Below are 27,336 nucleotides of genomic sequence, written 5' to 3'. Positions count from 1 at the left end.
CTTTCTTCAGACCGTCTGTCTGCCCTGGTGGCTAGAGGAACAGTTGGGGCAAGGGTAATCAGAGTTTAATGAACTCTCATCAGGGAGCAGCATAGCTGCCATCAGCATATACATGTCCTCACCTGCAGCCAAAAAGATGTAAGATAGTGGATGTAATGTATTGTAAAGAGATAGGTGTCAATGGTAGATATTTGCTTTGAATGATTTATTTTCTAACTGTGCTTGCACTGTCCTTGTCAGTGTTCAAGATAGATTGTCTGTGAAAATGTGAAAGTGTTTGTTAAGCATAGGCGGGTGCAGGATTGCTGCCTACCTTATTTATGTTGTGGTATTTTAGTTTTTGTTGTTACATTTGAGCTGAGTTGACAGTCTATCTTATCTTCTTTATGGCCTTTTGTATTGGTGATTCACTGATGACTGTGCAAAACAATACAACGGTTGATATGATGAGACACTTGTCACTCCACTTGTGTCCCTCCCTGCCTCAGACGAATACTAACCGAGAATAAAATGACAAACAGTGCAACAGGAAAGGCAATAAAACAATTTCTTTCTATTTTCCTCTCTGTCTCTTTTAGTCTATCTGTTGGTCTTTCTGTCGCTTTCTCTCTCACCATCTAATAACTCTCAAAATCTAATTGCATTACTCTTCACTTTACTGGTCATTTGGTACCTTCAGGACTGCTTCTTCCGCTGGCCAAAGGAGAACATGGCTAATGACCCATGATGAATTAATTGAATCATTCCTCTCTGGCCAAATCATTCTGACAATGTGACCACTAAATTCCATAATTGCTCAGAATGGCACCCTTAATTCTTTTGAGTGTTACTGGTGCTTCTAGGTGGCTGAGTGAGGGCAGCGGGTGCAGTTCTGTGCTCTCACTTTTACATAGAGATATACTGTGCTCTGTGTATTTATGTGATTTACATTTACGATACATGTAAGTATAAATGTTTTAGCATAGTTTAATATAATATTGTGTGGGGAAATATCCCATTATGTCATTTATCAACATCTGTGCATATGTATGCCTCATTCATATCAGGGAAATGGATCGCTTATGTATAAAATGTGCAAATAATAAATTAGTTACGCATACAGTATATGTACATAAATCATAAAATAAGTGTAACAAAGTACTGCTCCATAGCTCTGGTGTCACGTTTCACTTTGGTGGCACTGCTTCCAGTAAGTGTCAGTTACAAGCTACAACACTAAATGTTTTTCTTGTAGAATTCAGTTTAGTCCTTTATTGTCCTACAAGGGATATTTCATTTGGAAACAGTATTTCATGTCAACACACAACAGTCATTAAAGCCCCTTGGAAATGTGGTTTCAAACCATTTTTTTTTCCTTAATAACATTTGATATTAATGTCTAAAGAACAAAGTTAAAGTATTGAAAAAGATCAGTATTTTGAATTCTGACCCAAACACATTAATCAGTGACGCTGGCTGTCGTCACAGACACACAGAGTTTCCACCAGAGAGGGAAGAGGAGCACTACTTTTCAGCCGGGTGTGAGACTTTTTTTCTACCAGCCACTCATCCACTACGTATATATTTAACATACTCGATACATCTGTGTCTAGTAATTGGCTGACATGTTTATGCAGTATCTGTATCTTAGCCTGCTGTGTTGTGTAGTTTCCGAGAGTTTAAGTGTGTTTAGCTGTATATAGGTGTGAGTGGGCGTCTGTCAGCCCTGTGCTAAACTGGGGACAAAACAATTAATGTTTATATGTGCTCGTATGTGGACTCCTACGGTGCCAAGGAGGTGTCATGAAGAGAAAAATATATATATTTGTACTTATCTATCACGATATAGATAATTTCATATCTTCAACAACAATATAGATCATGAGATATAGCATGTTTTCTGGTACGTTATACAATACAAGTTTTAAAAATAAATGAACATAGGCCCAGCCTATATCGCATAAGAAACAATATAGAAACATATGTAAGATTGACATTTTTATTTGGACGTTTTGACAATATATTGTATATCACAATATTGCCAATCCCTTCTCTCAATTTAATATAGTTTTTGGTCACAAAGTCACAAATATACAGCAGCAGTGTAGGTTAACAATGGAAGGCTTTTTTTTTACCACGTTCCATCTCCGAGATTGGTCCTTAAACATTATAGAGAGCGAAACAGCCACAATATGTGAGGCTCTGGTTGGAGGATGCGCGCACACACAGACCTCTGCAGAATCACAAAACACATTTTTTCACTTTGCTGAGTCTATGTTCACATGTCACAGAGTAATGTTTGTTATTAATAATTAAAAACTCCTAGCCATAACACAGCAGAAGGAACGACACGAGCGCCTTAGGAATTACATAACATTAGGAATAGGCATATTTAAGCATGTGGCACAGCAGCTGTAAGTTCATTCATGACGTGGAGCAGTATGACACTGTTGGGGTGGGGAGGAGGGCTGATTCTAATTTCATTATATTAAAAAAAATGGCAATCTTAAGCATTATTACGGATTTATTTAGACCTGATATGCATTAAATCAAATATGTGGCTGTCCTTCGTAAGTTAAAACCAATAACGTGAAGCAGAGTTGGACATCTAGTCCTGCTGGAGACGTTTCATCCAGACTGCTGCTCCAAAAGAGCATACAGTTAAATATCAAAAGACGCTTCACTCCTGTTGGTACACTGAAGTTCGGTGCTTGCTGACATGCATAAGAGACACTAAAACGATTGGTGTTGGTGTCTCTTTGTACGGTTGACAATCAGGCGCAAATTCAAAGTAGTGACCAAGTTAAAGTGGAGCCCCAAAACAGCACAATAATCAAGGAACTTATTGAATAACTTCGTAAGATACTGCTGATTGTTTTAAACGGCAAATCTTGTCATCCATCAAGACTGCCTACCCTCTGAGTAGCAAACATCGGGTCCCAGGAACAGCACCTTAGGCTATGATTATGATGCACTTTAAATAAAGTATCCCCCTGTAAAGCAGGAGGGTGCTACTGACTGCTGTTCTACTGACAGCCTGTTGAATCTATACTGTATTTAAAATGGACTTGCATCATGGTACTGATTGAAGGCATTCCCCAATAACATCATTAGATATGGGACACTTCCAATTCCATCTTGGGCACCACAAACTTCTACCCAACCCACGCATTCTACGAGGTAAAACTTTATACAAATTACATCGGATTACGTTGCCTGTGATGAGTTGTCTGTCCGTCATTATTAAACCAATTAAGCGACATGGTTCCGAGTGGTATAACCTGGTCATATCCGTCAGGTTTCAAACTAATAGCCACAGTCAACATGTGCGATACGCAGAGTTTGAACAGTAAAATAAAAATGTAATTAACGAAGATCCTGTACCACATGCGCAAAAATGCCCAATTTGGAGGCGTGTGTATTGTAAACAGATTATTCAGTGACGTGGACATAACGGGTTTAAAGATTTATTAATCCAACAGACTCATAGACTATGGTAAATTATAAAGCAAAAAAACTTTAAAACATTGGCCTGTGTGCGGAGGCAGCAGGTAACCTATACAGTTGTTTGGGCGGCAACAGAAAGAGAGACGAAGCTTTAAAGAGGCACATTTCTTTTGTTTTTTCTCAATGACACCCAGACTTCTGTTGATGACAGTTTGTCATTGCTTATTACTGGCACTGCGATTCACATTTGATGAGGTATTAAAAGCTTAACAAGGAGCCTGGCAAACTTAGTGTTTGTTTACATGTTAGTACGTAACATTTTCTTTTCCCGAGGCTACAGTATGAGTTATGTTAGAGATGTGTATTCGGGGCAGGTTGGGAGCAGACCAGTGAGCTGTCTATCTTATGTCAGCCACAAAAGGCTGTAAGCCATAAATCACTATTAGAGACAGGAGTGAATGATGTATTCACTCCACACACAAGTCATCCCCATGCTTGAGGGCTAAAATGTTAACAAGTATGATTCTGTATTCAAGTCAGTGGATGCAAATGACAGGCTGCAAAAGAAGGACAAAGATATGGTACTTGGAATAAATATTCCAATGCGGCACAAACTCCCAAAACAAACCTTAAATAAATTAAGCTTAAAGGCACTCAGAATGCATATCTCCACCAAGGTCACACGATTATCTTAATTGTTTTTTTTAATAATAGAAAATGTTTAGAATTTCTTAGTCTTTATCTCGATCTGCATTCCTCATCAAAATATACATAGAGATAGACAGTCATGCTGAGTGGCTGATGGCGAGAGCAACATTGCAGTCGTAGTTACAAGTATGCACAGTGCAAAAGTTCAAGCGAATCGCTCAGTTTATGTCTAACTTCATTGTTGTTGGTGTAGTGCTATCTTAATGCACTTCATGGCTCAGGGTTATGAGCCAAAAGATAAAGAGCTTTATAAATGGCCACATGGTGTTGCTGTCCACACACATCCACAGCATCTTAAAGTACATTTGGGAAGCAACTTGGGGTTCGCTGTCTTGCTTAGAGACACTTTGTTAGGATACAATGGTTAACCATAACAGCCTTTACCATGTGGGCCACTGCTGCTTAAGGTCTTCCGTGCTCATGGCATAATGTTCTACCACATTTCCCTGAACTCTGTGAGATATATTGCTAATTAACATATGAACAAACATACATTAAGTCATATTAAAAATAACATATAGTAGTAATCTTTACTTTTTAAAATTGTGTTTTATTATTGCAATTCCATGAAATTAAGCAGCATGCCAGAATTATTATTTTGAGAAGATGACAGGATATTTTGACTCTTACAGTAAATAGTTTGAGTCAAGCACCAAAAACACTGGGTCCTACTTTTTCCAAAATCCAACTGCATAATATGTTTGACCCCCCCTGCCTTGTAAATGTCCAGAATGTTCAATTTCTACCTCTCCAATTTGTAACACAGGCTGGTTTAAATTTCAACTCTCAAGTCCAATCTGAGATCCCCCTGATGACATCATTAGATCACACAAACCCCCAGTTTGGCTAAAAGTATTTTAGAAAGCACCTTTCGGACCCATAGAAGACATTATGCAACTCTCTCCACGGGCTGTGTGGTACTCCATGTGACATTTAACTGATCCTTGTTTGTAAAATATATGCGGGGACCCTTTCAAGAGCAACGGTTGGACTAACTACAAGAGCATAAAGAAACAAATGTCACTGGAGAAATGTATTAGAAAAAAACAACATTGAAAAAGATAATTTCATATCTTCAACAACAATATAGATCATGAGATATAGCATGTTTTCTGGTACGTTATACAATACAAGTTTTAAAAATAAATGAACATAGGCCCAGCCTATATCGCATAAGAAACAATATAGAAACATATGTAAGATTGACATTTTTATTTTGACGTTTTGACAATATATTGTATATCACAATATTGCCAATCCCTTCTCTCAATTTAATATAGTTTTTGGTCACAAAGTCACAAATATACAGCAGCAGTGTAGGTTAACAATGGAAGGCTTTTGAAAAAGCTGGTGGTATAGCTTTTGATATGGTTTGATCTCAAGGTGGTTTTCCTATTTAAATATGGTATGCGGTGCGGTTACTGTGTCATGATTGATGCCTGAGGTGTGTGTGTATGTTAATACTGTAAATGAGTGCCTTCAAAGATCTAAATGATCAAGCTTGGTGCAACATGTAGATATATGTTCACAGCCATTGATCTAACGAGCCACCAGATGCACTAAACCCTATATAATTGCATTGATTTCTTTCCAGCATGACCTCTTTGTTCGATCCATACAACGCAATGCATTCACAGCATACAAGCAAACTATGCTGTGGTTTAAATAACATTTCAAACTTAATTGATTGTGTTAATGTATCAAAGGCTGTGAGTGAACTAGTGAAGCCAACATGTACAGGATATTAAATGTAATATAATAGGTGTGTCAGATATGAGAAATGTAATGGTATTGGATTTTTAAATTGGAACATTTCAATATCCTCTTTTCTAAATTGTGCTCTTATTTTACTTATGGTGTGAGTCATCAGACAGGTTTTATATTCTTGGTCTATTTACTTTTGAACAAGGTTAGATTGCACTTAACAATGAAACACACCGCCCACCCTGACAATTAATGGCTGGGGATGCAATGGGTGGGAACCAATAAAGGTTTATGGACTAGTACATGTTGCAGAGGCTGGTTAGTGGCTCTTGTTGGAAACAAGGCTCCATATAGTTTAACAAGCTCATTATAGCAATGGCGGCAGGTATTAGCTTGTGTCATATCTTGTCTCTCATAGAGATGGATCTTAGAAGATGTAGACGCGTTAGTCAGGCAGGTCATACTCGAAATAGAAATTGTATCATGTGCAATTGCTTACAGTAATAGGGTATCCAAATGATGCCTATTGTGGTTTATTGGATCATAATTGTATGAACATCAGTTGCATCATGTTCACTAGGATCACATATAAGTGGCAACAACAGTTACTGTAAGGCCTAGGATGTATTTGTGTTTGTCACTTTCACTATATTGATATTGCTTTAATTGTTTGAAAAAAAATGCAAAACAAAATGAATAGTTAAAGGAATAGTTTGAGCATATGGGAAATACACCTCTCCTGTCTGCTTCAACCAACACCCTGGCAACACAATCTGCCTGCCAGCACCTCTGAAGCTCACTAACTAACGTGCTATGAGTTGTTTTATGTTCCGAGGGTCATGTCATCACAATTACTTTGTGGCAAACAATGGAGACTCCAGGAAGTCCCTGTACCCAGCCAAGAAATAGCCCGGCTCATAACCCTGTGTAAAACCAAAACATGTTGTTTTTACACGGCTTACACAAACAATATATATTACGTTAACTAGAGACCGTCGGAGATGTTGTTAGGTGGATTGTGCTACCTTTAGAAGGAGCCAGGCTAACTGTTTCCCTCTATTTTCTGGTGAAGCTAAAATAATCGTATGGTGGCTATAGCTTCATATTAACCATACAAACATAAGTGGTATCAACCTTCTCATCTAATTATCTGCAAGAAAGTGAATAAGTGTGTTTCCCAAAATGTGCAACTAATCCAAAGTAAACTATCTTAAATGTACACCATTCAGCCTCTAATGGTACCATCATCATTGTGTCCATATCTGTGGAGGCAGTTTTTATTTAGAGTCAGAAAGATATTTTTTTAAAGAATGAATGAATGTGTTTCTTGATCATAAGGGAGCATGAACCTCACAGAAGCCTTAATAAATGAAAACAATGGATAGCATATCTTAAGGTACGATATGTTTGCAGGATGTTTTACAGTTTTCTCAGTGGGGTACCGTGGTTTATCCCCTCAGACCTGTGATACCATACGCTTAAGCTTGGGCTTAATTATGGCTGTGCAAATCATTGCTATTCATCATGGAATGCTAGCGTTCCCTCCCTCTCTTCTGTCTCTCTTTTCCCCTTCTCTTTCTCATTCTTTTTTTCTTTCACTTTCTTCCTCTCACAAATACACACATGCACAGGGACACACACAGTTTTTCAGTCTCTCATCTGACTCGATGAGTCGGACTGGTCTGACTCTACTCTAAGTCCAGCCGTCCATTTAGAGCCAAAGCTAGCAGTCCCATCTGGATTTATGTATGCACTTGTTTAGACTTTAATTAGTCAACTGGAGAGCACTGCCAAACCCTCACCCCCCCCCCACCACCACCAGGCAGCGAGGCACAAAACTTGAACAACTATCTACAATTCCCTACGGATGCTGACATGTTGAATTGCAAAAGCTGGTGGGTGCCTAATGGGCTGATCCTTTCAAGATGTAAAAGCCAAAATGCAATGGATGAGAGACTTGGAGTAATCTTCAAGACGAGGGTGAATGTGAAGCTTGATCGTGGTCTGCAGAGGTTACAGAGTCGATTTTAGTCTTCCACTCTCCAGATGTGCAACCTTCCTTCAAACAGGAGGGTGGCTTTGACAGCTCCTGTGTTTGTGAGTTTGTGAAAGTGTTTCGCTGATGACAGATAGGGAGATGGTAACACTAACATCACAGTCCATCCCCATAAAAATGCACAGACTTTGATCGATGGCCCTTTTGGTTTGTGGGTTTGCTCAGATGGGCCCCCATCTGTCTCAGGATCCTTGTTGCCTGCACAGTGATCCTCAAAGGATGGTGATACAACAATTATCATTTGTTAATGTCAGATGTTATTTTTCTATGTTTTTTTTTTTCAACTTTAAATTCTAGCGTCACACTCTCGATTGCTCTTTTTTTTTATCCACGTTAGTATTTATGTCGTGATGTGATGTTGGCTGAGGTCATTGGCATTCATTCATTCACTTAGTATTTTCTCTCATCTTCATTAGTAACACTGATCCAATGCCAGCCCCTCTTGAGTTTATTTTATTGTAGTACATAAATACTGTCAGTCAGTGTTGTTCATTTGTATAATTTGCCATTACAAAAGCAGCTCCTGAGAGCTCCAGCTTTACTCCTTGAAGCAGGTCTAGAAGGACAGGACTCTCTGTGCAACAGCAGGTCAGGTCATCACATAAATGTCCATGGATCTATGGGGATTCGGTTAGAGGCTATTCTGGCCATTCCATCAATCATTCATAAGTGAGCTGTGAGATATTACCCATTTCCAGTAAAAGCGATTGTTCTACATATTAACCAATGGATGTCATTTACTGTAAGGTCAGACATATCCTATTAAAAAAAGAAATACTTGCCATTGCATGTTTCCTAATGCAAAGCCAATGGCCTCCCTTGAAGACAATAATAAAAGATTGATTTTCAGCTCCATTAACAAATGTTCTTGTTTCAGTGGGAAAATAAGCTGTGGTTCAGGTTATTAGACTTCTTATCTGATATGTATTACTAGGCGGCATCTTTAAACATATTTGTAGATAGCTCCTGCATAAGAGGCGGTGCCAAAGCCACTATTTTAATTATTGATGTAGAAGCCAACGCTCCAAAATATTCAATATCCAATGCAACTACAGTGATTCATTACTTCTTGTTAAACTCCATCACATTCACCAAGCATGTGCTAAAATTCTGGAAAAGTCTCCCTTTCCTGAAAGCCTCTCTCGCAGAACAGCTTTAACTCTCAGCAACCATATTTACATACTTTCACACACCCAATAAGAGTGCCAAACAGAATTACATTACATTTGTCGTTATTAATACTCCCTCCCTAAGTAGCCATGCACTTCCAATCAGATGGTGTTATTTTTGCCATCGCTTAAACTGTAGACATATGGAAGTATGACGCATCCAAAAATCAATCTTCCAAAAGCTTTTCACTGAGAACTGATGTTGTCAATTTCCTGTGTTTGCTCCATGAGCTTATTGCATGCTGCTAACATGGGCACCAGTGCTTGCTATGTACTATTGCCTAGACACTGCCTGCCTGGCTGTATCCACTGGGAGCCCCGCTTTGGCCAACAACACAAGCACAGCTGGATTAGGCATGATTTCACTGTAACTTTCACTTTAACAGTCTTCTCTGATCCATTACAGAATCCCTTTCTGTATTATAAGATACATTTACAAATGTCAGGTGTTTAGTTGACCATAGCAAGTACAGCGCAGTATTTGCTATATATGCTCTTAAAGTTCCAGTATCAGGCCAGTACTGTCTGAAAACATTGTATTAGGCATGAGGTGTAAGGTTATGTTGTTCCCCTCTAAACATGAGATGGTATGAAACCTACTCACCTGATACCCATCCAACCCATCTCAAAATGAATTTCCAAATAAAAATGATCAGCAAATGTGATGCAGCGCCAGCTTTGTTTTCAAAGCCAGTCAAGAAAGTGGGGCCTGCATCATGTTCTCGAGCAGCTCTATCAGCTATGAATGATGCATGTGTTTACAGGCTTATTGAATAAACTCAAACTCAAAGTGGATAACATTCCACTGCACTGCAGACAGTATAACTGTTGCTATGGATCTGAGGAAGGAGTATAACGCCTGTCTCCTTGTTTTCATTCCTTTGTTTATCTTGCGCTTTATACATTTTAAACCAACCCAAACCTGATTCCACACACTAACTGCTGCAGCAGACTAAGGCAGCAAAAAAGAGACCTCTGCCTTCACTTTTGTCCTTTTTTAACAGGTCCTGAAGGTCCAATGTGTAGTTGTAAGGCTGTCATGAACTGTTACCTTTTGCAGAAAGTATACCCATGAAAGTTTGAGGGGGTTTCACATAACATAGATTGTGTTGGTCAGGGCTGCTCCCCTGCCACATAGACTCAGCTGGTGAGAGATGCATGTCTGTGTGCATATGTGTGTGTGGGTCGGTGACATGCCACAAACTCATTTTATTTACCAATGTATTCCTGTTCAGATTCACAGTGTAGCCTATCTCAGTCCATCACTATTTCCTTTTTGCTTGCATAGCTTCAGGAGCAACCGTGACCTCCTTATGATCACATGCTGTTCTATTGTGAAAACATGCAAATTCAGCAATGAAAAGTCCAGGGCCAGATGTTGTGAGGAGACGGTGTTAATGAGGACTTCCTGTTTTGTGAGTGTAACTTGGAGTGTGTCATTATCCTCAGTGATGGCAGTTTTAACAGTACAGCAATACACAGCACAGCAAAGTTAATATTTGACGACTGAGATACATGACTATGTATATACAGACATGTATGAAAAATGAGGTTTACATTCATGGTAAAAAGCAATACTTAAAATGCAGAAATTGTGGAAGATACCATTTCATGGCTTCTACTTAGGAAGAAGAGATAAACTCTAGAGAAGAATGATAAAACATGAAGTATGTTGATGTTGTCTTGGATCCTGTGCATATGTGAAGGACACTACACAGAACCTCTGTGCTGCGGGAAACACTGTCAAAAGCACCCACGGCCTAGGCCCTAGATGATGAATCGTTCCTTTAACTGTGACCGATGCCGCCTGTTTTCCTCAAACAACGGTCCAGTGTTGGAGCATGACTGGGATGTTGACTACATAATGGCAAGTGATGTATTATATGTCGGAAAGCAGCAGGAAACACGCGGTTTTCACCCATTCTCTGTGACATCTATGCTGAGGTCAAGATCATGAGAACGTACTCCAATTGGTAGCTTTTGGAATAAGGCCTGGGGCGACGGACTGCAGTTGACCCAGTAGGTCGGTAATTCCCTCTTTAGTGAATGGATGCATTTAGTCTCACTGTCCCAAACTATTGCTGCTTTTGTTCTCAAGTCAGGCATGATATATACACACAGTCTGAACTGCAATATGAATCAATAAACAATCAGGTTACTATTTCCCTTCCGATCTTAATTTGTTGAATAGTTCAATGTTTGAGGGTAAAAAACCTATTCAGATTTAACCATTTGTACTTAAGGCCATGTCACACATATCCGTATGACAGAAACGTATGCTGCCGTGTATGAAAATTTGTCAGAGTCCAAATACGTCCAACTTTTCATCGGATCGGATCGAAAAAGTGAACATATACAGATACGCATGTCTAACCTATTGATAGCGCAACACTTACTTATACAAAATGTATCAGACGAATACCCAAAAAATGCATAAGATATACAAAAATATGGCGTATACAAAATATCGGCAACACGCTGGTGTACGTAGATATAAGGTAAGGTATAAGTAGTATTCGTTAAGAGCTCACTGTGTTACACTGCGATGCGTTGTTGAACGCTGATGTTTTGAGCATGTTCAAAATTACCGGACGTACCCGACGTGTGCGTCATAAGATATGCAGACGTTACACATAAGTTACGTTAGACATACGTGAATACGGAATACGTAGTTGAATATTTACCTACGTAAATACAGTACGTGAATACCTACGTGAATACCTACGTGACTACGTTAGAGGTACGTTAGATATAGGCTACGTCGGCTGACGGTGAACCCTACAGCCAATGTATTGATACCGAGTGGATACCCTATTCCTACCCTATGTTAAGATGATGCCTGACGACGGAGTAACTTATTAACGTGTTTCTACAGTACAGCTAGCGTTCAGCATATTAGCCGTTCTCCAGCATCAGCATGACGTGAACCAGATGGCACTTTTCCAGCTCCGTTGGCCAGACGCTCTGATACGTTTTAAATAAGTAAGTGATAAGCTATCAATGTTTGACATACGTATAATAATTAGTTATGTATGCGTCAGCTACAACACCGCTGTGGAAAAGTTGGATGTATTTGGACTCTGAAAAATTTTGAGCTAGTTTTCATATACGCCGGCATGTTTCTGTCTTACAGAACTGTGTGACAGGGCCGTATGTCTGGCGTGTTCGGCGTAACGTCTGCGTCCTTCAAACAATCAAAGCATTTTAAGTAGTTATAACTCTTGAAACATGAGTTATTGTTATAATTGGCTAATGATGTGTTCCCTATTGGTCCCAATATCAGAAATTAACTAGTAATACATGAATCTATAATGAACTACTAATAACAACAACTATGTACTAAATAATAATTGTGATAGAATAAGGTTTCAAATGATCTACTAAGTCTAGGTCTAGTCTATTAGAGTAGTTTTTCACAAGTAATCATAGCATAAATATAGTCACCATATCGCTTATAATTTGTATATACGATGCAGTATTCCGTATTTTTCATAGATGCATAAGATGAACGGTCCAAAGCCCTCTCTAACATCCACAATTATAACAACATAATTGTCCAAAGCTGTAGATGGTATTGATATGAACCCTGTTTGAAATTAAATGGCAAAAATGAGCTGGTACCACACCCAGACCAGAGCCATGAAGAAGCTTGTTCTTTATCTAGACTTTTCCATCCTTTTTCTCTGGCCTACGTTTTTTCATTACAGCAAAAGAAGACAGGATATTAGTCTTCCTCAAGGGCCGGGGAGCGAACTGTTAGTCACAGAGCTGAGAAGTGTTGGCTATAAGGAGATGATATGGAGCAAGAGAGCCACTTAGCTTAGGGTGCGGTTGGGGGTGTTGGGTGAGTAACACTGAGCTATAGTACGATCTGAAAATGAGGCTCACCATGCTCCACTCTTAGAGGGTTTGAAAATAAAAACACGAGGAAAGGATGCTACTTATATTTCTTTGGATAGACCAGTCTGTTAACCGATGATGTGACATTAGTTCAGCATTATCCTACAAAGTGACGCTTATCAAGATCAAAATCTAAACATTCAGCCACCACACACCACCAGGTCATCGAACTGAACCACATGTCTAAGGGAGGACTGTTTGTGTTTATGTTAACGAAGATATTACTTCAGAAATAACTCATTTGTTTCTGCCATACACATCAGAAATCCTTAAAACCACAATGAAAATTCTGTTCTGAATGTGTCCTATTGTTTTAATTATACGATTACATGCAGATATAACAATCGCAGTTTACTAATCAACAGTTGCTAACACGAGGCTAAACGCAATTTGATATTTAACTAACAAATAGTTTTCAATATGTGTAGAATTAATAATGTAAAACACAAGTGTGTAAAATGATTTCAAATAAAGCGTTTAACAAAAAAGCCTATTTCTCAGTTATTTAATAGTTTTAGTTTTAGTAACTTTTGTGCCTAAAAGTATTTGTAATGAAATAAATTGATATTGATACTGAAATAGCCAACACCATGACACTGCAATTAAAAGTTTTATACTACCTTTTTAATTAAGAGCATAGCACTTGTACGCTTTGTCTACTTAACCAAATATCAAATATTGTTTATTTTATTTTAAGAACAATATGTACTGTTACTAACTAATAGATAAGCAAACTGCCCGTCAGTCTGTGTAATGGTGAGGGCCATCATGTTGCTGTTGTTTTTTGTTAATGTGCATGCTTTCCATGCAGTCAGGCTGCCTGTTTATCTTCTTGTCCAATTGAATGTGGGTTTTTGTTTGTGTGTGTGTGTGTGTGTGTGTGTGTGTGTGTGTGTGTGTGTGTGTGTGTGTGCTCTCTGGCCTGTGGGGGATGGTGGACAGCTTAAAACCCGAAAGCAGCCAGGGTGACCTAAATCATGAGAGGTGATAACTCAGACAGATAGCTGGATATTACCCAGGGATCAAGAGGCTCAGTGGCCTCTCAAACAACAATGACTGGAGAACATAACCCTTCTCACCACCCCCTACAGAGACCCTTATGGCTGGTATGGACCAAAACATGTTTGCCAGTATTCTCTATGAAAGATATTAGTCACACGGCCCTCTAGTTGTTGTTTAATGGACAAATGAGCGTTGTGATATTGCCAGACAAAAACACTGTAAGCTCATTTTGTGATGCTTTTGTTGTTGTTTTTAATGTCCAAATACAGTACTTAACGGCTCTTTTAATGCGGTATGCAGTAGAATTATAGGATTTGTGGCAAAGCAACAGTGCCTGAAAGAGATATGTTTTGCTCAACAATCATTTAGTAAATGATTACAGCTATTGAATCAGAGCTCAGTTGAATGAAATGGCTTTTGTGATTTGATTTTGAGTCATGTGTCCTCAAGGCCAGGAGTCTGTATGCATGTGGTTGTGTGACTGCAGGAGTGCATGTGTTTCAATGAAATGGCCAAACCATTAATGCATGATTGATTGATGAGTCTCCTACACTGTGGCCAATAACAAGCCCATCTTCTCTCAGTATATCTGCGAGTGTGGGATGTGGTAAAGCGTAGGCTTGTGAAAGAGGGGCAAGAGAGGTTGCTCACTGATTACTTTGTGCTTTGCTTCATCCAAGCAAACAAAACCATTTGTTCAGGATATTTAGATACGTCTTTTCCATCCTTACTTCCCTAACCTTTTTTTTTTTTTTTTTTTTTCTGAAAAGGAGCCAAAAAGACATGCTTCTTATTTAACAGGATGGAAGCAGTGTGAATACATAAACAGCCATAAAAACAACAGGATTTGACTTGAGGGAGAAGCTGAACGTGCATCGTTATGAATCTAACAAATTAAGAATGCCACAGCATCTCTCGCTCTAAAAAACTGATTATTTTATAATCACCTATTTGCAAGTCAATCACTTTAACAGCACAGTTACAGTTGTACAAAATGCACCGTGGATGTCTTGTCATTTTTAAATCCATTTGAGGATGGAGCAGGGGGATGTTTGGTGTGGGTCCATGCTTGAATGTACAGTAAATGAGGGGGGGAGGTAGTTTGCTCGAGGCGACGCTTGTTGGGGACCATCTGGTTGTATTGGATTTTGGCATTGTTGACTCTCTGTCCTCCAAACCTTTAACTCGCTCTCAGTCTCTATTGTTCCTTCCATATCATGTCAAGGTTAAAATGACAGTTTCACTAGTTACCTGCATAATGTGTTGTGCTATATATTTGTTTCTCATGGGTCATCAAAATGAACTATCGTATAAATATATCAGTAAAAGGATCAGTAATAAAAAAAATGTATAAATATCTTCAGTTCGTTTTTAGTTTCTGTTATGCTTTCTCAAATTCAGTTTGAAATTACGGATTTTAATGTTAACCCACATGTGCTATTGGTTAGTTTCGACTACTCCTACGTTATATTAAAACGAGATTTACATGTGTTGCTACATATATCAAGGCATTAAAACATTTGAAACGTGTTGGTTTAGACCGAAGGGCGAGCGAGAGGAAGAATGGAGCAACTATCTGTGAGTATAGAAGTACGTATATTGAGATTTGAGCGCTACTCTTTCTGCAAGTCAACCTTTGATAGTGCACAAGCACCACTTGTTAATATATCCAATTGGGACAATACAAAAAATTGTGCCTTGAGCATATAGGATCTGAGAAATTGTCCTTGAAACACAGAGGTTTTAATTGAAAGAGATTGCTAGGCTTTTTAAAATGGAGTGTGTATATTCATGTGCAGTTGGTCAGATTCAATTGTGTTGAAATTATATATACATTTGAAAACATAAATATGTGATATGGAAGGTCACAAGGTCATGAGCAGAGGTGGCGTTACCGAATATTTTCCATCATTGTCTGACTTTTTTAAAGAATGGCGTAAAAATCTGAAGACCGGACAATTTTGACGGATTAGAACACAGACTGTGGGAAATCTATTTTAACTTTAAGTCATTCACAGCGCGTCTCCTCCTCTCCTCTCAGTGAGGAGGAAGTGCATGCTGTAGGAACAGTAGCGGCGAGATGGAAAAGTGGCGAGTTCGAAAAGTAGCTGAGGGTATTTCCGCTATGGACCAGTGGCATATGCCGATACCTGGAGTGGTATGCTGCAGGTGTTCCACTGGCACATACCGTTTCCTGACGGCAGGTGCCGTTTGAAAGTGGTCGGCAACTGTCAGACCGTCACACCAGTAACGTCCCCTGATTCGTATTTCCCATAAATGTACATTTCTTTATGTATAATTTAAAGTTGCGCAACTTAGCGCAGTTTCTCTAAGTTATTATGGATGTTTCCTATCCATCAGAGCCAGTCTGACTAATCAATAACAGGCATTTAGAGCCAACAAACTAAATAATATTGGTATTCATTTTGGCATGTATAATAGAATGCGATCACACATTATATATAACTCCACGTCGCGGAACATTAACCAAACATACTTAGCTATGTATATCCATCCATCCATCCATTGTCTACCGCTTATCCGGGGTTCGGCCACTGGGGCAGCAGCTCCACTAGGGAGCCCCAAACTTCCCTTTTCTGGTCCACATCCGCCAGCTCCGACTGGGGGATCCCGAGGCGTTCCCAGGCCAGTGGGGAGATATAATCTCTCCACCGAGACCTGGGTCTTCCCCGGGGTCTCCTCCCAGCTGGACGTGCCTGGAACACCTCCCTAGGGAGGCGCCCAGGTGGCATCCTTATTAGATGACCGAACCACCTCAACTGGCTCCTTTCAACACAAAGGAGCAGCAGCTCTACTCCGAGTCTCTCACGGATGGCCGAGCTTCTCACCCTATCTCTAAGGGAGACGCCAGCCACCCGTCTGAGAAAACACATTTCGGCCGCTTGTACCCGCGATCTCGTTCTTGTATGTTTATATATATTATTATGTTGGCATGTTTAATAGTAGAACACGATCCCACATTAGGCAATATAAAATGTTCTATGTTTATATAACCTAAGGTGTGTTCTACTATTAAACATGCCAACATAATAATATATATAAACATAACGAGAACAACAAGTATTGCCTAGCTGGCTCTAAATTTCTGTTATTAGTCAGACTGGCTACGGTGTTAGACGAGAGAGCCTTAACGTTATACAATCCTTTATTAAATACAGAAAATATTAATTTATGAGAAATATGCATTAGGGGACGTTACTGGTGTGACATTCTGACGGTGGCATACCACTTTCGGTGAATACCTGTGGAACACGGGCGCCGTACCACTCTCGGCATGTGCTGCTTAACGATAATTACATACCATTAGTCACTTTTTCTCCCGATAAAGAGAGTTCTTTAAGGATTGCTAAATTAAATCCCACGTTCAGAGAGTCTTTCCAACTTCTGATCACTTCCCTGCGAGAAATGTTTCCTGACTTCAGAACTTTGGCTGAAGTGGAGCTGCTAATTCAGTCTCCAGTGTGGCAGCAGAGCGCGGTGGGAGAAAGGTTTTTTCATCTGCTTCATGTGTGTTGACATGAAAAGTGACCGTGTAGTGTTTTTGTTTATAAATGTCTGAGTTAAATTAGATTTGTATATTAGATGAGATCTTTTCTCATTTGTCAATTGCATCTGTAGATTCAGCAATTCAGTTGTGAATTCAACTGAGGTGTTGTCAGCTACCCTGCACTCTTAGGCTGGATTCATTTTTGACAACTGATCTTGTGTTGCACTTTTAGTGTTATTGAATGGGATTCAACATTAAAAGCATAACTCTTAACTTCCTTTTTTAAAGCTCCTGCAGATTCTTTTTAAAAAACCTTTCCCTTTTAGGCTTGCTGTAGGTTGTCCCATTCGACAAAAAGTTGTTTGTAGATATCTAGTGGTATGTGTTTGACGTTTCTTGGCATTTTTGTTCAAAATATTTGAAAATATATTCCTAGGTTTGCGGGCATGGGACATTCAAAGCACCAAAAGATTAAAGAGGACCATATGGCGGCTTCAAAAAGTACTTAAAATGTCCCAAAACTGATGTTATGAATCAATTTTTTTTAACCATCTCTCTCCTTCTGTCATTCTTCCACATACAACTGCTCACACATGGACACACATACAAGGCCAAACATAAAGCACAGACTGGACCACATATTTTCTCATCAAACATCTTCCTATTGTCATTGCGGACCCATGGGTTTCATTAGTGCCAGCTTTAAAACAACAACTCTCATTCCCACTCCCACACTGTAGTCCCAAATGATTTCAATGGAGGAGGTAACAACACTCGCCTGAAGGGTACGTGCATATGAAATTCCACACAAATAATAGTATTGTGATTTCTCTGCTCTCATATGACTGGCTCAGATGGAAATTCAGTGTAACGTATTCAGCTCCAATGTTAATTAAAAGGGCTATGCTATTCTAACAAATAGTTACATCAACTCGTTGTATGGTTACGTGTGTGTTTATCACAGGTTACATATTTTATAATATATAATGAAAGCCAACTTGAGGACCAAAACCATTAATTTCTAAACATTTAAGGACTAACTTTGGTCGCAGCAGTGAGCAGTAAACGCTGCCTTTTGTAATTATTTTCACTGGATCTCAGGGTTTCTTGTATGCCGCTTATGCACCGGGGCACTCTCACTTTCATCCACAAAGCACACCTTTCATGTAAAAAAAAAAAATAGAAGTGCTCAACTTTGTGCAGAAAAGATGTCCTACGTCACTGCAGCTTGTTCTCTGCTGTGTGATCAAATGACAACAGAGGTGGGGCTTTCTTCTGGTTTTCTTCTTCCACATCGGAGCTATTGCTCTAAAAGCATTGGTGTTTTTTTCCCACTGTTTTAACATAAAGGAAAATCACAATAATTGGTACCACAGCATCGTGACTGAAATGCTGTGTTTTTTCCCCTGCAATTAGAATTACATGAACCGATGTCATAGCAAGTAGTGGACAGCAGCCGACTCCGTGGTTGCCAAGCAACAGTATAAGGACGCTTCCAGGGCACCTGCCTGTGCATGTTTCTCAAAATAATGTCAGAGCAGAGAACCGGTTGTTTTTGTTACTTAGTTGTTTTTCCTTCGGTTTTTTTTCGGGTTATTTTGAAGGTTCTTTATTTATTACCAAAGGGCGAAAGAAGAAGTTAAGTTTTGTGTTTTTTAAAGGAGCAATGTAATATGTAGAGTGGAGAAATTCTCCTTTTAACATATTTTGTTACAATATGTTGATAGTTCAGGGTTTTTGCTTTGTTCACTGTGCTGTTCACTTCAGACTGTGCTGCATGTCGGAAGTTTTCAGCAAACCGTCAGGGACAGCGTATCTAGAGCGATCAGACATTTTACCATCGGACAGGGGAGGATGAGCTGAATCCAGGAATCTCAGCCCAGGAGGCTGACTTGTTCAGTATTCTACCGATGTTTGATCCTGACCTTACTGTTGCATGTCCTTGGTGCATGCAGAGCGCAGCAAATTCCTTTTTGGGGGATTGCATGCTCCAGCCCATTTTAATGTGCCTTTCATTCTTCACACACCATCACTAAGCCCCGCAGCAGGAGCTCAGAGCAACCATTTTGATTATGAGAATGATTGAATTAATGCTGCTGAAGTTGACACTTAATGGATTATGGTGGTCAGAATTGTTAAAACACATGAGGCAGATCTGTGTAAAGACATCCTAAGCCCCTTTATTTGTCAAACTCTCCGGGACTGGGGTTTAAAGTCTGACCTTGCTAATCTTGTGCAAAGTCTAACCTATTAAAAATAAGGTCCAACACATAAACAACAAGCATTAGTTCAATCATAACGTACTGGATGTAATACATGAAGAGTATCTGGATTGTTTCCAATGACAAGCAAAGTTGTCAATATGAAATCATTTTCTTGAGTCAATGATTTGTAAATAATATATCTTTTACCGTCATGTTTTGACTTTGTGGAAACCATTTAATTAAGCGGATCTCACTTTAGCATGTTAGCACTACAGGCTACTCTTTGTCTACGTGTCTGTTCATTAAATACCCACAGTGACTGGAATTGTTGTTACTTCCCTTGTTTTCCCCATTTTTAGCAAAGATCTTTAAGTAAATCTGTGCTCCCTGTTTGTCGCAGTATTTTCTTCTGACCATTACCTTTCCTCTCAACACAAATACTCGAGTGTTCACCCCTGTTTCTGTTTCACTGAGCACTCAGAAGTTATAATGCCACCCTTTGCTTTGAAAATGGCTAAGTTCCACTACATCTTCTGCAGCTGTGACAGGCAGAAATAACCACAGACCTGCATGTTTGACATTATTGTTTTCAAGTAAGGCAATGCTCAAAGCTGCAATATGTTTGATTTTGATCCGTTTTCATTTCCTTAAACTTGGGTTTCTTGTTGTGTTCTTCTCTTCAAATGTCATTGAGCAGTGTCGCAGCATGCTTCTTTGGCTGATACGCCGTACATGCACTGTATTTGTTTGTATTCCTTTTTTTTAGCACCTATTATCTCCCTTTCTCTGCTCTCCCACAGTTCAGCTGGCCATTCAGACTTTATCAGGCAATCTTTAAGTTTGCGCAGTAAATAAACACACAGCGAAGGCACATTCTTTTTGAATCACACCTATTTTTCCTCTTTAATCTGAATTATTCTCATTTGTCATTAATGTACTTGCTGAGAAACCAGAGCCAATTTAAATTTGTAACGCATTAACTAAAAGCAATATCGCTGTCACAAAACATTATCTGATTGTAAATGTATTTTGTTCAAAAAGTTATTGGGTTTCATTTTCCAGCATAATCATAAGAGCCTGATTGTGCATGGGGGATTCTGCTGTTCAAAGCAGACAAGAGGAGACATAATGGCATATTGACTGAAATGCATCCTTATATTGCATGGTTGACATTCACCATAAATGCACCGTATATTCCACTTTATTTAGTCTTAAACTCCTATCCTATGAGTGACAACATCGCCAAAATAGATGTGGATTTATAATCTGAATTTGACCAGAAATGCTCACATTTATACAGTTCCACGCAATCTGATATGTTAGTTTTTTTCACAGTGATATTTTAACATCGACATACATACACAACCCTCACCTCCAACATTTAATTATGATGTGTCAATCGAGAAGGATGCCAAAGAGCATGGATCTCAGCGCAGACGCAAGTCAATATTTAAAATATGCATTCCTGGAAACCGGTGACATCTCATGTTGGCAAATTGACACACGATATAGTGTATATCAATACAGTTCACACTTTGAAAGATGATTGACGTTAGGGGGCAGATTCCTACAATATCTCATGACTAGTAATTCCTGAGCTGTTTTCAATATCACACTTTATTTAAAGACGTGAATGAGTTGTTGAAGGTGAATGCTTATTCATCTTGTTATGTGAGTAAAAGTGAAAGTTTTGTTTGTTTTCACTGTCGATGGTTACTATGCAGATTGTTTCTATTCACATCCAATAGAAAGGAGTAAAAGGATAAAGTTGCATAAAATGTAAAAAGTGCCTGAAAATGTATTTTGCAGTAACAGCAATGATGTGATCAAACCCTAGCATCCGTTTAACACTGTTGGATTACACAAAAGCATAGAATAGAACCGAATAGAATAAACCACCAGGGTGGAAATGTGTCTTTGGCTCGCCAAACACAAGAAATAACTGCAACATGAAAAGCAGACGAGCAGTAAAAAACCCCACTTAGACAAGGTCATATTACGCATGTCTATGTCTGGTTTATTTTATTTCCAGTCCCTGTGTGTGGGGGTGTTATAAACTTGTAGTGCATGGTTTGGCAAAGTGGGATGAAAATGTCACCGTCAGCTCTTTGTCGACACAGTCTCCCAAAAGGTAGTACTCTTCCTCCTTTTCGCTCTCGACTACGATGGCGGACGCAAGTTAGACATTAAACGCGCCATCAGTTTAACTATGGTCTTGCAAACACTCTGTTGTACTCTGCCGTATCGCGTCTAATCGCACAGCAATCTGTTGCACTCTCAAATTGTCCTAAAAAGGTCTGTGGACTCTTATTGAATGAATACATATTTACAGTTGAACATAGGGATATATTTGATGGACCTGAGTCTATTTTAATAAGCTTTTTCTTTTCTCTCTACCTCTCTTTTGGCATTCGTTGTGGATCCATTGGTCTTCTGCCTTGCATTAAATATGACAGGTAAGTGTATCTTTTATATTTATTTTGAAGCCTCTGCGCTGGATTAGTTTGTATGCACTGACTGTCACCGTGCAAATGTTTACCTAAAATACATCTCAACTGCACCAGGGATGTATTTTAGCACAATGGTTTTGTAAACAGTGAACACATTCTCTTTGCTCTGCTGACACTTGAAAAATGGGGCAATGCCATGTATGCAGCCCATCTCATTGGCTGCTGGAGAGATGCCAATCTGCCCTCACAGATAGGGAAGAGAGAGGGAGCAAGGAGAGAGGGTAGAATAGCATTTATTCATCCTGACACTGATCAGATAAATGGGAAATGATAAATGCCGTCTATTTTTACTTCACTTAACCTGTGTTAACTTTTTATTCAAAAAGAAGCTCCTGCAGTCTTGCTGTGTTGTACTTTTGAAACGCTTAATCAAAGCGTTGTTTGGGATTCAGTTTTATTTGAAGTGATCTGACTGATTAATGAAACATGATGCAGTCGTCGTGACGACTGACGGGGAATATGTTGAGCTGATGTCTGTCTGTTGGGTAATGACGTACACAGTAATCAAATAAGAGGACAAAAAAAGTATTTGTTATGAAATCTACATACATTGACATTAAGCAAAATGTGCTTTGAATCTAATGATATTATATATTTTGATGAAGGTACAAATAGATATAACATGTAAATGGATGTATTTGATACATTGTTATGAGGATGTTTGCTATCGGGGGAAACGCTAATTTAGTTTGTTGCTTTCATCATAATTGTCTATCCGCATTATCCTAGTTCATTTGTTTGCTGGTCAGTGCTGCAACACACATTTGCTCAAGCATATACAGTAAGAACTGTGTCATATATTGTATTTATTTATTTTTCTGCACAGTATAGTCTCATATGCACGTACAGTACACGTTCATTTGCAGAAATCTCAACCATGCATTTTTATTGATTGCTTTTTCCCTATGTGGGTGCTGGAGTACAGATTGTGTTAGACACAATATCTAATTTGTAAAACTGACACATGAGGAATATAAAAATATATCAAAACATGCAGGACCTACAAGAAAACTAAATGTTTGCTATTGGATTTGTTTCATATCTCATCAGTTGCACCAGGGTCTGTCTGTAAAGGTATGCATAACAATAACAAATCTCCAGTCCTGGATAAAGCTTTGTAGTTCAGACACCATAATACTCTGACTATTAGGTGTTGACCCACATCTACTCTTATATGTGTTACATGGAGCCCCAGATGCAGGCCCAGCTGTTGCCATGTATTATCTCCCTTACTGACCCTAATGTTTAATGTTGAGTGCAAGACAAAACACGGGCTAATCCGACCTAGCAATAGCAAGAAAGTTAACGACAAAACACAAACACTCTAAAGCATAGGTCTTCAATAGGGGGTCCGCGGAGGTACTGCAGGTGGGTCGCACAATTGTTTGTAGATAAAGCAATAACAAAAAAAAATGATATCTTTGTTTTTAATTACAATTTTTTTACATTCCCTCCTCCGCTGTACTTCGCGAAGGGTGGCGACACACACCTACAGTCAGAGACAGAGTGGAGGAAAGGAGAGGGGTGAACTAAAATATATCCCCCCCCCCCCCCCGACCTCTTCTGTACAATATATACAGCAGGGGGTCCCTGCACCACGCTACACCAGTTTGGGGGTCCTTGAACTGAAAAACATTGAAGACCCCTGCTCGAAAGATACTACTACTATTACTAATACTACTACTAGTAATAATATTATTATAATAATAATAATAATAATAATAATAATAATAATAACAGCAGTCTTCTGTTCCTCTCTGACTCGCTGTAATGAATATTCTGCTGCCGACCTTACCCCCCATTCTAAGGACACTGCTCTACCTACAGTACCGTATGTGGGCCAGAATAATGACCTCTTAGTGTTTATTAATAATTCAGTGATGCTTAAGTATCGTGCATGTAAATTAAGTAGCGGGCGTAAAGAACTAAAGATTCCAAGGATAGTAGTCGAAGTAAATAATGTATAGTGCCCCTATTGGACCTGTGTCTGTTTTAGTAAAGTTATTATTTTGACAGTTTTCAGGAGGTTTAGGAGTAAATTATCATTAGTTAAGCTTTTCTTAGTTTAACATCAACATCTATTATTAAAAAGGAGATGTATAATGTGTGAGATAAATTTCCATTTGCTGCCCTCTTTTTTTTAATGAATCACCAGTTTGCATGTACATATGTAGGTTAAGCAAACACCAGGAATGTTGTTAGTAGCTGTCGCTTCGAATTCTGTGCAGTAACACAACATTTACAACAACAACAGCAGCAGCAGTCTGTGAGACGAGGAAGAGAAGGGAACGTACAACAAGAGAGAAAATGGTTTGTCAGAGGCTTTGGATTTAAAGATAATGTTGATGATGATTAGAATATTGATCCTGATAACCCACCTGTTATAAAAGAAGCAGTGGAAAGCCACCCACTCATTGTCATTAGTCATCACCAGCTCCTTTCAGCCTACTGCAGTACATGCTGCCACCCATGATTTAGCTCTCCATCCAGTTATGAGGGGGTGTTAAGCGTTTATTATGCAGCACAATCCTAGTCCCAATGAGATGGCAGAATGTTGCTCGATCAATACCCCTCACAGGAAGCCAGGTTAATTTATTTTTTAAGGATTTGTTTGCGTCTCTAAAGGCCCCCTCACTGCAGGTTGTGATGCAAGCTATTTCCCAGAGGTCTGCAGAGTGATGTTTCGTCACTTACACACACATACTCAACTGCACAGGCAAAGGTACTGTACATGCACTGTACAGTACTGGCATAAACATGCATACACCAATTGTATGTTAACTGTATTCCATTGTTGTTTTTATGTTATACAAAACTAGCTATGCTGTTTGAACAATGCTCAAGAGTCTGACAACACTAGTTGTGAGTGCTTGCTGATTGATTGTGAGGATAAATGGTGTTTCTTGAGATCTCAGCAAAGAAAAAAAACTATCTGTACAATGAGTCTGCAGGGTGTCTCCATTGTTAGTGTTTGACCTTTAGATCTGACCTACGCCTCATGTACAGAATGCCACACTTTTTGCTCACCACACCCTCTGAATTTTCTCATTTCATTGTCGTGACCTTTACTCTACGTGTCAATAACTCTTCCTTTTATATCCATCTTTCTTTTGTGACCTCTTCTCGTAATTGCACTCTTAACAATATAGTCCTAGAAATTATATTGTTTTCAAGTCTGTTGGGCTTAATTACAACCACACATGTGCACACACGTAACTGCATGTACCATATGTAAGCTACAAGCCAATAGCTTCAGAGCTATTAGTGTGTGCATTGTACATACAACCTCTGCATATCCTCTGGCTGGCAGACAGCTGCGGCTCTGCAAAGTACAGAACAAATGTCAGGCTTTCCTGCACAACTGCTCTTTAAAAGAAGCAGAATGTCCCACCTTTTCTGACTGAACTGTGATCTGATTTGTGTAAGACAGTCGCAAATCACCATGTCAACCACTTATCATCTTCTAAATCAATTCTGGATTTACATATAAATAAAACATATCATCCTCATCCATCACTTTACGCTTGAAAATGTGAGGGAGAGATGAATACATTTGTTATCACTACGATCATTTTGGTTACCACTCATCTTTATTGATTTTTGCTGAGCATCATCAATCAAGGCATTTATAATGGATGCTGTCTGAGGGCACATATCTTCCCTCAGGGAATTATCAACCCAGGCTTAGGTCAAGCAGAGATTTGATCTAGTGTCAGTTAGATGAATTGATGTTTTTCTCTACATTAACTGTGTTTTATGGGCACAGAGAGAGCAAGAAGGAGAAAGAAAGAAGGTAAAGGTGAATAGGGATAGAGATAAGTCGAAAGTAGTTTAACGTCAGCCTTCAGGACTCAAAAGCATTTAAAATATTCAGAGTCATTCTCTATCACTTTTTGCCCTGGTTGCTTGTTCAAGAAAGGAGTGAAATGAAATCAATAGCAGTGCCAGTGCTGGCCTCTCTGCCAGGCATCATCCAATATTTATACAAATGAAGCTTCACAACCTCAAATTTACCCAGCAGTTGCATGTTTAAGGGGCTGTGAAGGACTTGAGGGGGAGAGGGGGGGGGGGCTGACAATTTAAGACAGGATATGACGATGAGACAATAATATAAATCTGTGTCCCCATCATGTTGCCCTGCCATACATACTGCAGTCATTTGCATTCGCATGATATGGCAGGTTATGATTAACAGCTATGTTGAGTCTTAAAGTAGGACACCCTCGGTACCATAAATAAGCAATGGATCATAAATCCCACATGGCAACTTCAAGCTATTATAACTCATCAAAATGTCTCTCCCAAAAAATAGCCACAGAGTTTAGTGCTTTTGTTACTTGAGCACTACAGACTATTCATTTAGTTGTTCCCCCTTAGATAATCAACCTCTTAATTGCCAAAAGATGAAATTACATTAAGGCTATATTGCTATATTGCTCACGTTGCACCTTTTTATTTTTCATCCTACATGTGCCAGTTCCTCAGACATTGCTTGGATGTTAATTTCTGATACGGGGTTCCTTTACTGTCACATACCACTGATGTCAGTTTCAGTTGAAAACTCATCATTCAGCGCCATTTGGCATGGATAGGTGTGACAACAAACTCCTTGAACACAGTTGTGAGCAGAAACTCGTATACAAATATACATACATTATAGTTTTCTAAGCTGATTGATGAGTTGTATGTTGAAAGTATTTGATGACATTTTGAAGGAACCTTTGTGTCTTGTTGTTTGAAATGTACTTATGTCATGTCTTTTTAATTATACAACGTGAAATGCATGTTTACTATTGCTTGCATTTATTGAAGAAAGGAATAAGGAAAATAGTTTAAATTTAGTGCACTCATATGCAAAACACTGATTTCCCAGCATGTGCTTCATATTATTAAGGTTGATCAGTATGTGGTGGGATTGTACCTGAGAGAAATCCTACGACCTATGAGAGGAATAGAAGGTAATTTGATATGTATGTCCTGTGGCTCACTTCAGTCCCTCCAGGATTCGACCATCTTGTGATTACAAGAATTATTACACATTTAATCATGTGTTTTTGAAAGCTTGCAACGTTGTTCAATCCCTGAAATTTCCCCACAAAATACATGTTTTCCCATTTTGCCAATCACTGCTATTTTCAACAGAAAATAT

The 27,336-nt window shown here is 39.0% G+C and overlaps 1 protein-coding gene across 1 annotated transcript in view; it reads left to right on the top strand.

The window, feature by feature from the left end:
• The window catches only part of ctnna2 (catenin (cadherin-associated protein), alpha 2), a 279,750-nt gene that overhangs the window by 143,231 nt on the left and 109,183 nt on the right, over window positions 1-27,336 (top strand). The gene's annotated exons all lie outside the window — the stretch shown is intronic.

This window comes from Cottoperca gobio, chromosome 1 (genome assembly GCF_900634415.1).
Source record: "Cottoperca gobio chromosome 1, fCotGob3.1, whole genome shotgun sequence".
Lineage (NCBI taxonomy): Eukaryota > Metazoa > Chordata > Actinopteri > Perciformes > Bovichtidae > Cottoperca > Cottoperca gobio.
This window is presented reverse-complemented; position numbering and strand designations above follow the sequence as displayed.